Source organism: Ornithorhynchus anatinus, chromosome 4, assembly GCF_004115215.2.
Source record: "Ornithorhynchus anatinus isolate Pmale09 chromosome 4, mOrnAna1.pri.v4, whole genome shotgun sequence".
In the NCBI taxonomy this organism is placed as follows: domain Eukaryota; kingdom Metazoa; phylum Chordata; class Mammalia; order Monotremata; family Ornithorhynchidae; genus Ornithorhynchus; species Ornithorhynchus anatinus.
This window is the reverse complement of record NC_041731.1, coordinates 6,781,129-6,795,034: the sequence shown is the minus strand read 5'-3', so window position 1 is coordinate 6,795,034 and position 13,906 is coordinate 6,781,129. Positions and strand designations below refer to the sequence as shown.

Sequence of the window (13,906 nt, the reverse complement as noted above, 5' to 3'; positions counted from 1 at the left end):
TCCCCTCCCAACACCCATTCCCTTCCCCATGCATTTTAATAATAATAATGAGAAGAATGATGGCATTTGTTAATTGCTTACTATGTGCCAAGCACTGTTCTAAGCACTGGTGGGGGGGCATGCAAGGTAATCAGGTTGTCCCAGATGGGGCTCACAGTCTTAATCCCCGTTTTACAGATGAGGAACTGCAGCACAGAGAAGTTAAGTGACTTGCCCAAAGTCACACAGCTGACAAGTGGTGGAGCCTGGATTAGAACTCATGACCTCTGACTCCCAAGCTTGTGATCTTTCCACTGAGCCACGCTGCTCCTGGCAAACCAGGTGCATTTGAAGCACGGCCCATTGTGAATGGAGTTAATGTATCTGTGCAGGTAAGTTGCAAATTAGTTTTTGAAGCTAGTGGAAGTCTTCCCATCTTCAAGACTTGAGCTCTACTAAAATCACAACTCCTCTAGGAAGCTTCCCTGACCAAGCATTCAGTGGCATTTTTTGAGCACTTTCTGTGTGTAGAACACTGTACTAAGCCCTTGGGAGAGTACAGTACAGTAGAGTCGGTAGACATATTCCCTGCCCACAGTGGTAATATCTTATCTTCCGTCCCTTCTGTCATTCACGCACTTGTGTCCGTTCCTTCTAAGCACTTAGATCCCCCAGCCGCACAGAACTGCTCTGGTCCTTCTCCTGAAACTTATTTTTATTTATCTCGCCTGCTAGGTCATAAGCTCCTCGACGTCAGGGGTCATGACTACTATACCGTCCTCTCCCATGATCTTTATACAGTGTTCTCCACCGAAAGCACGCGATAAACACTACTGACCCAAAGCCTTTAGGCAAGAGGATCGCTCTACTCCGAGGCACGGAGTGCGCAGATATATTTTTTTCACGGTATTTGCTAACTGCTTACTATACGCAAGGCACTGTACTGAGCACTGGAGTAGCTACAAGCTTATCAGGTTGGACACAGTCCATTGTACCTCATGGCGCTCACAGTCGTAATCCCCATTTTACAGATGAGGGAACTGAAACAGAGAAATTAAGTGACTTGCCAGTCATCTTGAGGCTTTGTAAAAGCCAGTTTTTCTGCAGCCTACTTGAACAATTCCTAGTCAATAAATTGTTAATCCACAGAATATCCTGGCAAAGATAGAAGAATATTGCTGTGTATCAAATAAACACCCCCCCTCCAGAAATCTTTATTAGTTTCCTTTATAATTGACTTACAAGCCTGCTGAGCCTTTCTTCTTGGAGGAAAACATATGCACAAGACAGTTTCCATTAAAATTGGTCTATTTATCTTATATTTTAAAAAAATAGCTTGGGTGGGGGGACTTTTTTATTGAAGCAATGAGTCGTTGTATGAGGAAGAAGGGTGAAAGCAATTTGTCCTGCCTGCTCTCTTTACCAGGGTTCAGAGAATGCCATCGCCTACCTACGTAGAGAAGATTTATAGCAACACCAGCATGGCCAGATAGTCTCCGTATCTTCATCTTAGGGCACATCCAGACACTGCTGAGGGACAGTCAGTTCCCCCCACCCTCGGACAGCTCGGCTTTCAAAGTGAACTCTGGCAATTCCTGAGACTCGTAACTTTGCCTATAAAAACAATCGGAGCAGAGTCAAAATGGGGCTTAAAATAGCCCTCGGCATCCAGACAGATAGCTCTATCTGTCACAGACCTTCAGGCGGATAAACTTCAAATTGATGGAAATGATGTAAAATAGAATCCCCCTGGGTGTTCATATTCACATTGAAATTCCAATTTCGGGCTGCAAATGGACAATCAAAGTCAAATAGTTTACCCGCTCCATATTTAAGTGAGATTCAGGAGCCATAAACTAGCCTAAAAGGAAGCAGCACTTGGGATCTATAAAGAATCATTTTAATATTTTAGTAGCTCTAACCACATTTTATACAATCGACAATAATGTGCACCATGTGGCTTTAACATTAGTTTCGTCCTTCCAGAAGTAATTTTCCCTCCTGATTTTTGGTAAACTTCATTAAGCTGTTGGCCAGATGGACCCCGCCCTTTCCGGCTTAGGCAAACTTTTTTCGGGAAGGAGAGTCTAGGGCATTCTGTGAGGCGGACTGTCCCACCGGTAACCTTTGAAAAGAGCTTTCTGCGTGGAGGAGGGGAGAGGAGCGAAGACCAAGCGACTACTGAGGAAGTCACCTAAATGTGGTACTTGATAAGTGCTTACTATATGCCAAGCACTGGGGTAGATCCAAGGTAATCAGGTCGGACACAGTTCCTGTCCCTGGCACACAGTAAAGGCTCAATAAATACGACTGAATAATAATGATAGTGGTATTTGTTAAGCACTTACTATATGCCAAGCACTGTTCTAAGTGCTGGGGTAGATATGAAATAATAATAATGATAGTGTTGGTATTTGTTAAGCGCTTGCTATGTGCAAAGCACTGTTCTAAGCGCTGGGGAGGATACAAAGTGATCAGGTTGTCCCACTTGGGACTCACAGTCTTAATCCCCATTTTACAGATGAGGTAACTGAGGCCCATTGAAGTTAAGTGACTTGCCCAAAATCACACAGCTGACAAGCGGCGGAGCCGGGATTTGAACCCATGATCTCTGAATCCCCAGCCCGTGCTCTTTCCACTGAGCCGCGAATAAGCAGGTTGTCCCACGTGGAGCTCACGGTCTTCACCCCCATTTTACAGATAACCGAAGCACAGAGAAGTGAAGTGACTTGCTCGAGATCACACAGCAGACGTGTGGCAGAGCCAGGATTAGAACCCTGGTCCTTCCGACTCCCAGGCCTGTGCTGTATACTTTAGGCCAAACTGCTGGCAGGTCATGGCATTCTGGCCCGGCTTCGGGACTGTGCCGCGGTCCCTCTGGCTGTCGATGGGTCCTGCACGTAGAACACCTATGTCGTGTCTATGCTGCGCCCCTGAATGGCTCGCTGGCTGCACTAGTGTCCAGCGGGAACCCGACGGGTGGAGGCAAGAGAGCGCAGTAGCGTTAAGCAAACCACCGGCACTGGGATCCCTTCTCTTGTGTGGGGTCTCGGCCTTGGAGTCTGTGGGTCGAGACCCTTCCGTCGCTCTTTCGGGAGACTCCGTCATCCACCCATCGCTGCCTCCTCCTTAAGAAGAGATTCCATTGAGGGAGGATGCCCTTTCCATCAGCATCAGAGACTGGATTTCCAACCCCAGTTGGTTCTGAGCTCTAATGACTAGAAGCAGTGTGGCCTAATGGAAAGAGCACAGGCCTGGGACTCAAGGACCTGGGTTTTAATCCTGCCTCCATCCCTTGTCTGTTGTGTGACTGTGACTTCTCTGGGCCTCATCTGTAAAATGGGGATTAAGCCTAATAACCCTATGCGTAACATAGACTATATCCAACCTGTTTAGCTTGTGTCTACCATAGTGCTTAGCTCAGTACCTGGCACATAGTAAGCGCTTAACAAATGCCACAAAAAAACCACTTGGTGTTCCCAAGAAAGAGGGTTCCAGGGAGAATGGTGAGTTCCTGTTTCCCCCTCTCTCTCCTTGATACCCGGAGATTCCCTAATTCCTCCCCCATGGATTTCCGTGGTTGATTGGGATATGAACTGCAAATCATTACAGTCCTCTTCTCCCGAGGTCTTTAGTCCCTGCTGGCTTCTCCCTCTGTTAGAAGGCTCAGTGCCTCAGTCACCTTTCCCCGCTTTCCGAAAGCCAAGCTCCAACAGTCAGTGTGAAATGGATTTCTGATCCACTAGAGCCCTTGGTCTTCCCACAGGGCACCGAGCCGCCAGGCCCCCTCGTCATCAGAGCCACCATCTCAAAGAACAAGTAGGTCGGTGCCTGTGAAACCCAACTGAGCTCATGATCTTTGGAACGGTTGGCCCTAAGGGACTGCTGTTGGGTCGACAGGTTTTGGGGGTAGGGGCCTGGGTGGGCTAACTCATAGCAAGCAGAAGCCAGAACCCCGGCCTCACCCGTGGCCCAGACTGAACTCAACAGTAGACGAGTCCCCAGTAATTCCTTGGCTCTCACCGTTTCCAGTTCCAGGGAATACCAGCAAATTGTCCTCTCGGCAGGCCCTTCACGTCACCACGACCCTACACGGACAATCAGAAGCACCTCAGTAATGGGACAAAGATTATCAAGGTTCCTCTGGCTGCCTAATTGGAGTCTACCCCCCCGCAGGCTTGAAATTCCAGAGACGGCTGCCAGTCAATTAGGGGAGTCAGTTGAGGAACTGCTCTGGGCAGAACACCCTACTAAGCCCATGAGGCAGTACAAAAGTGTTAGAAGACATGATCCTTGCCTTCAAGGAGCTTACAATCTAGTGGAGAAATCGATCGATCGAATCGCGGTATTTATCGAGCACCTACTACTTCACTTATCCATCTTCCGGTCCGTCGGCCGTGAACCGCTTAAGTGTATTGATACTTATACCCAGCCCCACAGTACTTATGTAAATATTCTTATATTCTTCTATTTTCCCTATCTGCAGTTCATTTTAATGTCTGTCTTCCCTTTAAGACCGTAAGCTCCTTGTGGGCAGAGAATGCGTCCACCAACTCCTCTGAATTGTGCTTTCCCAAGTGCTCAGTACAGTGCTCAGCCCTTAGTAAGTGCTCAATAAATTCCATCGACTGATCGCAGAGTGCTAAGTGCTCGTGAGAATACGACAGAGTCAGTAGATTCCTGCCCTCGAGGAGCTGACAGTCTACTCTGAGCAACCTACTATTGCTCAGTATAGTAAGTTACTAGTTGGAGATCCCCAACCAGCCAAGGACTCAGTCTTGCTTTCTTACGGCTTTAGCAACGCTGACTCAACTTCCTGCCTTTCACGTCTCTACCCCCTCCACTTTCTTCTATTTCCAAGTCGTCCTTCTCTCTTGCCTTTCACAGTAAAATTCCCTTTCTCCCTGGGTGGCTGGTCTTGGGACTGAATAATTTCCCCCCAGGAATGTCTCGCCCCGCTGTTTTCCATGATTTATCGACCACCAGCCGCCGGCCGCCTCGCATTAATTAACTCCATGAAGCATGCTGAGAGAGTTTGTCTGAAAGATATCCCAGAGGAGAAGCCGCGTTCTATATCATTCTGCTCTCCTGCCCTCCCCTCTCTCTGCCGGCCAGTGAGCCACTTTTCTCAGAAGCTTCTTTAGTAGCTTTGTGATTGGATCTCATGGTTTTTGGGAGGAATAACTCTCTGTAAGCTCTTTGAGGACAGGGTTTCATATTGTCCCAGGGGTTTAGTACACGAGAAAGCAGCCTGCTTTAATAGACAGAGAAGCCTGGAAGTCAGGGTTCTAATCCCGGCTCTGCCGACTGTTTGCTGTGTGATCTCGGGCAACTTCTCTATGCCTCAGTTACCTCATCTGTAAAATGGGAATTAAGACTAGAGCCCCATATGAGACAGGGCCTGTGTCCATCTTGATTTGCTTGTGTCCTCCCCGGCGTTTAGTCCAGTTCCGGGCACATAGTAAGCACTTAACACATACCACAATTATTAGCATTATTCTCTGTGCCTCAGTTTCCTCAACTGTGAAGTGGAGATTAAATACTTGTTCTCCCTCTTACATAGACTACAAACCCCATGTGGGACAAGGACTTGTATCTACCCTAATGCGTGGTTAAGGAGGTTAGCAAATACCATGAAAAACGGTTCTGCACACTGTAAACACCCAATAAATACCACTCAGTGACAACTTATTCTGCCAGACTGCTACTCCTTGAAACCAAGGATAGTGTCTACTAACTCTACTGAACTCTTCCAAGCACTAAGTAGAGTGCTCTGCAAATGTGACTGATGGATTGGCTGGAAAATATCAAAATAAGCAGAAGTTCATCCTGGGCTTGTAGACTTCAGAAGAGTTTGGGATGAAGATGAAGAAAATTTTGTCTCCCGGCTCCAGCCTTTCTCCCTCTGAGGCAAACATTAATATGCTAAATTTGACACATTTTTACTGAGGGCTGAAGGGGAGAGCCAGTTTGATCTTCATGGCCTATCAAGCTAAATTAAGCTTTGCCTTGGTCTTTAGATCACTTTCTTCCTGTTCACAAAATGTTCTCACAAAGTTACCGGTCAAACTTCAAAATTCTTTCCTCTCCCCAAAGACCTGTCAATGCTTGAGACCTAAAAGCAACTCAACACATTATTTTCTTCAAAATCTCTAAAATGGAACTTGATTAAGGCAGGGTTTACATGCGCTAGATGTTTGCCAAAGCCGATTTGAGGTTTTCACATCACATGCCAAAATTGAAGCAGTAAATGTGATATAAAAGACTGCTGGAGCTAAAATTAGCCTTGCCTAAAGAATGTCTGAATCTCAGATTACCTATTAAAATGGTTCACGACAACACATTTGTATATTATACTCCCCACGGTCCTGTCTTTCCAAAATTCCTCCTTATTCCCAAGATGTGGGGGATGGCAAACACAATGCTTAATGTGTTCGAGCAGTTCAACTTGCCTGAAGCATTAGAACTTCAATGCATTGAACTTGAAATACATGTGGACTCAGGGTATTTCGATGACTCTGAGCATTTGATTTTTGATCTCTTGAAGTTCTGCCTGGCAGCGAGCAGAAGAAAGGCCCCTTACGATCCGATCACTTCGTTAACATTGCCTAATTAAAAAGTTATGGGAGAACGAAAACCAATCAAGGTGGAATGGGGCCTTTGCCTTAATAATAATAGTAATGATAACGGTAATGATAACAGTGGCGGTATTTGCTAAACGTTTACTATGTGCCGAGCACTGTGCTGGGCACTGGGATACAAGATAGGTTGGACACAGCCTCACGGGGTCACAGTCTGAGTTGGAAGACACGGGCACTCAAACAGAACAATTGAGTGTAATTCTGGGCCTCTCAGAAAGATGCCAAGAACTGGCTACAGGAACCTGATAAATAATTTCATTCCTGTTGGTTGGCTTGTCTCCTTTTCCTTATTACCCTCTAGACTGTAAGATCTTTGCGGGCAGGGAACTTGACAGCCCACTCTGTTACATTGTACTCTCCCAAGCGCTTAGTACAGTGCTCTGCACACACTAGCACTCAGTAAATGTGATTAAGTGATTGTCATGGTCATTACGGTATTCGTTAAAGGCTTACTTCATGCTAAGCAGTGGAGTACATACAAACAGGAGGAATGGACCGGACCCAATCTTTGACCCATATAGGGTTTCCAGTCTATGAGAGAGGAAGAGCGGGGATTCATTCATTCATTCAATTGTATTTATTGAGCGCTTACTATGTGCATAGCACTGTACTAAGCGCTTGGAAGGTACAAATCGGTAACAGAGACAGTCCCTGCCCTTTGACGGGCTTTCAGTCTAATCGGGGGAGACGGACAGACAAGAACAATGGCAATAAATAGAATCAAGGGGAAGAACATCTCATTAAAACAATAGCAAATAAATAGAATCAGGGTGATGTACATCTCATTAACAAAATAAATAGGGTAAAGAAAATATACGGTTGAGCGGACGTGTACAGTGCTGAAGGGATGGGACGGGAGAGGGGGAGGAGCAGAGGGAAAGGGGGGAGAAGAGGGTTTAGCTGAGGAGAGGTGAAGGGGGGGTGGTAGAGGGAGCAGAGGGAAAAGGGGAGCTCTTTTATCTCCATTTTACAGATGAGGAAACCGAGGCCCAGAGAGATTGCTGCCATCTCCTATTTCCCAGAGCCCATCTTCCAGTCAGTCAGTCAGTCATATTTATTGAGTGCTTACTGTGTGCAGAGCACTTGAGAGAATACAACACAACAATATAACAAATTCCTGCCCACAACGAGCTTACGGTCTAGAGTGGTTACTGACTGATTGAAGTAGATCTTGTGGCAAGGATCAGTTCTATCAGTAGGATGCAGAGGAGAAACAGGATTTCATCTTAGTGTTCCCAACCATTCTGACCACAACTTCATTTTTCGCTAGGGTGAAGTGATATGTCTCCCTCCCACCCACGCCGGATCTCCCATGGTATAACGTGCCTTTGTGCTCAGAGCAATATGCCCGATCCATTTTGAACTTGTTTGGAGAAATGGTATTTGGTATAAAGTGCCTTTGTGCTCAGAGCAATATGCCTGATCCATACTACCTGATCCATTTTGAACTTGTTTGGGGAAATGAAAATATGGGGTCAGAAAACCATCTAGAAAAATCCAATCTGCAGACACCGTGGCCAACCGGTGGGTCAGAGAGAGGTCTGTTCTCATTCGTCTCTTTGACAGAGGGCACGCCGTGAGGACTGAAATCTACTGGCAGGAAATGTCGATTGGTGTCAGAGGGCTTAATTAGGTATGAGTCAGACATGAAAGGACAGAGACCTAGAGCGGAGTTGAGAAAAAACTAAAGTAATGTTGAGAGTTTACCCCAAGCCCCAGTGTTCTGAGATTAGCGTGAAAGGCTATAATTACAGCACACAGTTTTCACTGATTTGCAGTGAGTCATTAAAAAAAGCAATTATCACTCACAGGTTCAGTTCTTTAGGAGTTCTAAATGGGAAATGTAATAGCATTATGAGTTTTAAGAAAAACAAAACCCGAACACTGTGATTTCAAGAAGCGGTAGAGCCCCTTTATTTAGACTATCCTTATCGTAAATGAGTTTCTTAAGACTGTGTCCCTCCATCAGGAAATGAGGGTAGGGAAGGAGGATTTGGAGCGGTTAGGGCTTCGGAGGATTTGCTTCTCTCCGTTTGCGACAAATGAGATCCGCTGCATCTAGCGTTCCTTTAGTCTGGCCCCGTGTTCGCCATCTCAGAGTTCTCCCGAAGGTGACAGGGAGAGAAGGGGTAGGGGAAGGAGGGAAAAGGAAAGATGGGGGAAAGGGACAGACGACTGGGGGGGGGGGGTGTCAAAGGAGATAAAATGATAGAAGCCTAGCCAGTAGTCTTTACCAGGACCTCCCCATTCACCCCTCTCCCCACCCGCCCCCCGCAGCATCCTCTGGGGCAGCAGCAGTTTAGTTCCAATTCTCTCCATGTTTAACTTCAGATCCACACCCACCTCCCACTTTAGCGACAAATGAAAATGCCCACACAGTTTACTCATCTCTTCTCAGGCAGAACTAAATTCTTAAACTCCCAGGCCTGGACGGGGTTTATCTCTTGTTTTAAGCTGTGAAAGCGCCCCAAGCCCGGTTGGCTGTGGAGAAGGGATCAGGTCTGAGATCTGGTGCGTGTCTGTGTGTGCGGGGGCGGGGGCCTGGGGTTGGTCCGGGAGGGGGATGGTTAGCCTTGGCTAACATGTTAATCCCCAAGCTGCCTTTTTTGCGCAACAGTCCCTGAGACTAGAAGAGCAGCAACACCGGGCCGGGGGAGAAAGGGAAGAAGGTTCCTTTGGCCTTCATCTTGCTCGATTTCACAGGTCCCCAAGACTCGGTGAAGCGGAGGCAGATTTTTTTGGACTGGAGAGGCCCTTCTTTCCCCAGAGGCGGCCTCCTGTGACAGAGGAAGTGAGGCTGACGCTGATTCACATTCACTGCTTCAAGAGCAGCTCTCTCTGAGGGGGGAAGTAAGTGAAGCAGTGAGAGGGACTTTCATTGCTGCATTCGCCATCCCCCATGAGGGGAAGTGAGAAACTCAGAGAGAAGCAAGAGATTTTCAGTGCTGCAAGCACAGCCTCGTAGGGTGGGGAAGAAGAGAAGGTTGAGCCACCGTAGATCGTTGCAGCCCCACAGCCAAGGTGGCATATCCAGCACGCGGGTGGGACAAGCTGCCGTTTTGCTTTTCTCTAATCCGGAACCCGACCCACACCTCGCTCCTGGACGCCCCGAGGAGCTGAACCCCAGGGAAGCAGCATGGTCTAGCGGATAGAGCACGGACCCGGGAGTCCGAAAGACCTGGGATTTAATCCCAATTCCACCATTTATCTGCCGTGAGACCTCTCTTCTCTGTACCTCTAAAATGGGGATTTAGACCACGAGCCCCACATGGGACAGGGACTGTGTCCAACTTGATTATCTTGTATCTACCCCAGCGCTTAGAACAGTGCATGACACATAGTAAGAGCTTAACAAACACCATCATTATTATTATTAACATCTCTGCCTCCCTGAAACCCAGTTTACCCCGAGTCCTCAAGCTGGGTCCTCACCACATTTATCAGGGAGCAGTCGATTTAATATCTCCATCAGACGTGCTTTTTCCAGGGCACGCTGTCTCTCTTTTTTTATGGTATTTGTTAAGCCCTCCCTATGTGCCAGGCACAGGACTAAGCGCTTGTGATAAGATCGCATATCAGAGTTGGTAGACATGCTCCCTGCCCACCAGGGGCTTACAGTCTAGAAGGGGAGAGAGATATTAATATAAATATATTACAGGTATGTACATAAGTGCTGTGAGGCTGAGGGTGGGATGGATAAAAGGTGAAAATCCAAGAGCAAGGGCAATCGAGAAAGGAGAGGGAGTAGAGGAAGTGAGGATTTAGTCGGGGAAGACATTTAAATCAGTATAGTGTGCCTCAATCAATCAATGATATTGACTGAGTGTTTACTATGTTCAGAGCACTGTACTGAGTGCTTGGAGAGTACAGTACAACAGAATTGGCACATGTTCCTGCCCATAATTAGCTTACTGTCTGGAGGGGGAGCCAGATCATTAATGTGAATAAATATGTAATTTATCATATAATTTATAGATAAGTACATAAGTGCTGTGGGGCCGAGTGGGGGAGCGGCGAATATCAAATGCCCAAAGGTCACAGATCCAAGTGCATGGAAGACTTGGAAGGGAGAGCGAACTGGGGCGAAGAAGGCTTAATCGGGGAAGTCCTCTTTTCTCATTTCAACAATCAGCCTTTTCCCCAGCTCAGACAGAATGGTTTTCTAGCAGGAAGTCAGGAGTAAAGTACCCTGTATACAAACAAGGCTTTGTATTCTTCCTCTGTGGAAATTCATAATCCCGGGCACTAAAATGCCTCGATAATGCTGTGTGGCAGTTATGCATAAAATACACTTGTTTGTGTTACCTGGCAAAGGTTTCCCAACACTGTACTTTTACTCTTCGTTCGTGGCTGGCAGCAAAGCCGGCGTTAGCTACCTGTACCGCCCTAAACTCCGTCTCTGAGCCTCGTGTTGCATTCCTTCATCCACAGTTCCTTTCAAGGCAGAAATGTTTTGGTTCAGTGACCGGGCGAGTGGCTCTTGCCCTGGACAAATTACAAAATATAGATAAGGTATTGGTCTGTGGCCATGGGTGCCTGAGACAGACTGGGATTTCAGAAGTTGAAATTGGCCATAGTTTTAAAGACCTGCGGTGGTTTTGTCGTATTTATGGAGCACCGGGTGTATGCACGGGGACTGTACAAAGTGCTTGAGAGAACAGTAGAAGTCAAAGACCGTATAGAAGTCATAGAGTTCTATTGCAGTGGGAAGAGCACAGACCTGGAAATCGGAGGGTCTGGGTTCTAGGCCCAGCCCTGCCACTTGTCTGCTATGTGAGCTTGGGTAGGTCATTTCACTTCTGTGTGCCTCATTACCTCATCTGTAAGATGGGAATGAAAACTGTGAGCCCCACGTGGGACGGGGACTGTATCCAACCTGATTAACTTGCATCTCTAACCCAGTGGCTCACTACAGTGCCTGGAACATAGGATTATTGCCCCAAAGCTTAGCACGGTACCTAGCACAGAGTAAGCACTTAATAAATACCTTTGTTACATTAAGTGAATCCAAAATCACTGCAACACTGGACAGCTCTCCTACATGCTTACCCACCTGTGTCCAAATCCCAGTTTAATCGTCTCCTCATTTACCCTTTGGATTTGCACCTTTGAGGGCAAGGATGGCATTTTGTCTGTGGCATTTCCTTAGCCGAGAGTCCTATGAGGGACAGGAACTATCTTGTATCTACCCCAGCACTTAGCACAGTGCTTGGCACATAGTCAGCACTTATCAAATGCCACGGTTACCATTCTCATGATTTCGTTCTTCCCATATAAGGTTGCAACCAGGCTCACTAACGGAGAGAGAAGAGGCACTTTGAGGTGAATCACTGCTTAAGTAATAAACTGGAAACTAGGGGAAGGATTGAGGATGACAGAGGTGAGAAAGGGGCTTCCAATTCTGACTCTGTACCCCCAAATATCCGGAGGCACCCCCTCAACTGGCCTCTGCTTCTGGACTAAGAGGCATCGGAACAGCTCGATCCTGGCGGTCGTTTCTGGAACGAAGCTGCGGAAATCCCCAGATTCGATTTAGGCTGGAGGTGGATCTAGGCCCCTGCGGCGGATGTGCTTTTCAAGGCCGCTGACTTATAGATACTAGAAGAAATAATTCTCCTCCAAATAGGAGCAGCACCATAAAACCAGACGCGCACAGCTCGGTCCGCAAGAGCAGACACCGTTATTAGGATGATTAAAAAACTCGTCAGCTGGGTCCTTTCAGCCGGCTCCGGGTGCAACACGGAACACGGAGAGGCGCAGAGGATTGCCCTCGCACTTGGGTTTATTGTCTGTTCAATCCAGATTTATTCTGTTTAAAGAAGAGTAAACAAGAGAATTAAAGTCTTCTCCGGTACCGCGGTCACAGGCAGGCAGTGGAGTTCGATCGTCTGAGGGTGATGCCGGCTGCCTCAAGAGGGTCCTTCCCCGGGGTATGCTGCGCCCACGCTCTCTGCTTCCTCGTGCCACTCTTGCTCCAACTGGAACTCAAATGACGGGGAAGGGATATACAACCCACTGGCACTATGATCATTTTCTTTGTACACGTTCCCTGCTCGTAATGAGCTTACAATTTAGAGGGGAAGTCGGGCAATAATGTGAAGCGTTTCTCATTCTCTCCTCTTGAATTAGCCTAGACCACAACTTGGGCGAGCTAATGTAACAGAGTTGGTAGACACATTTCCTGCCCACGGCGGGCTTGCGTTCTAGAGGGGCAGACAGCCGTTACTGTAAATAAATAGATTTCGGCTAAGTCGTCTAACGTAATAATGTTGGTATTTGTTAAGCGCTTACTAGGTGCAGAGCACTGTTCTAAGCGCTGGGGTAGATACTGGATAATCAGGTTGTCCCACGTGAGGCTCACAGTCTTAATCCCCATTTTACAGATGAGGTAACTGAGGCACAGAGAAGCGTAGTGACTTGCCCACAGTCACACAGCTGACAAGTGGCAGAGCTGGGATCTGTATCCGTGCTATGGGCCGGGCAGTGGAAGGCTGGTTTTCTGTCCATTGTTCCTCCTAGCAATGGGCCACTGACCGTGATATAGGCTGTAATAATTAGGCCCCGGGCCTTCCCATCCTGACCCTGCTTCCCCTCATCCGTTCACCCCCGACCTCCAAGCAGTTAGAATAGCCCAGGGGCCGCAGCAGACCGCAGCTGCGACGGCCAAAATTCCCAGGCGACTTCGGCTGGGATTTCAAGCCCGCCGCAAACCCGGGATGTCATTTCAGAAGGAAACGTCAGCAGACATTCCGCCGCTGACATTTCTGCCCCTGACCCGCAGCGCTCCTGTCTGGTTCTTTCTAGGGTCTGATGTTCTGGTCCCAGTGCCGATGAAGGGCAGTTTGGTTGGGAACACTTGACCAGTTTCAAAGCCCTTATGAATGCTCACCTCCTCCAGGGAGTCTTTCCAATTAATCTCCCAGCACCCCACCTTCCACCTCAGCACTTAAGTGCTACAGGAGTAGTGAGGACTTCTGGGCATGTCTTGTACTCCATCGCTTCCTCCTATCTGTAATTTACAGGACAGAATAACGGCTACTAACCCTTTTGGACTCCTCCAAACACTGTGAAGGGTTTTCCCAGCATCTAATAAGTGTACAGTCGATACTATCAATTGATCTGCAGGACTTTGGCTTCATGCTGCTAACCTTTCCTGCGTTAGACGGTGAGCTCGTTATGTGCAGGGACCTGGTCTGCTAATTCTGTTGCATTGTAGTCCCCCAAGCGCTTAGTACAGTGCTCTGCACATGGTAAGCGCTAGCAGAGGCTTGGGAGTCAGAGGACGA

General features: G+C 47.6%; 1 long non-coding RNA gene across 1 annotated transcript in view; it reads left to right on the top strand.

Moving 5' to 3' along the window:
• Positions 1 to 243: 243 nt before the first annotated feature.
• The window catches only part of LOC120638316, a 36,350-nt gene continuing 22,687 nt past the window's right edge, over positions 244 to 13,906 (top strand). The window contains exon 1 of the long non-coding RNA XR_005659910.1: positions 244 to 371. This is a non-coding gene — a long non-coding RNA (uncharacterized LOC120638316). The remainder of the gene's footprint in view (positions 372 to 13,906) is intronic.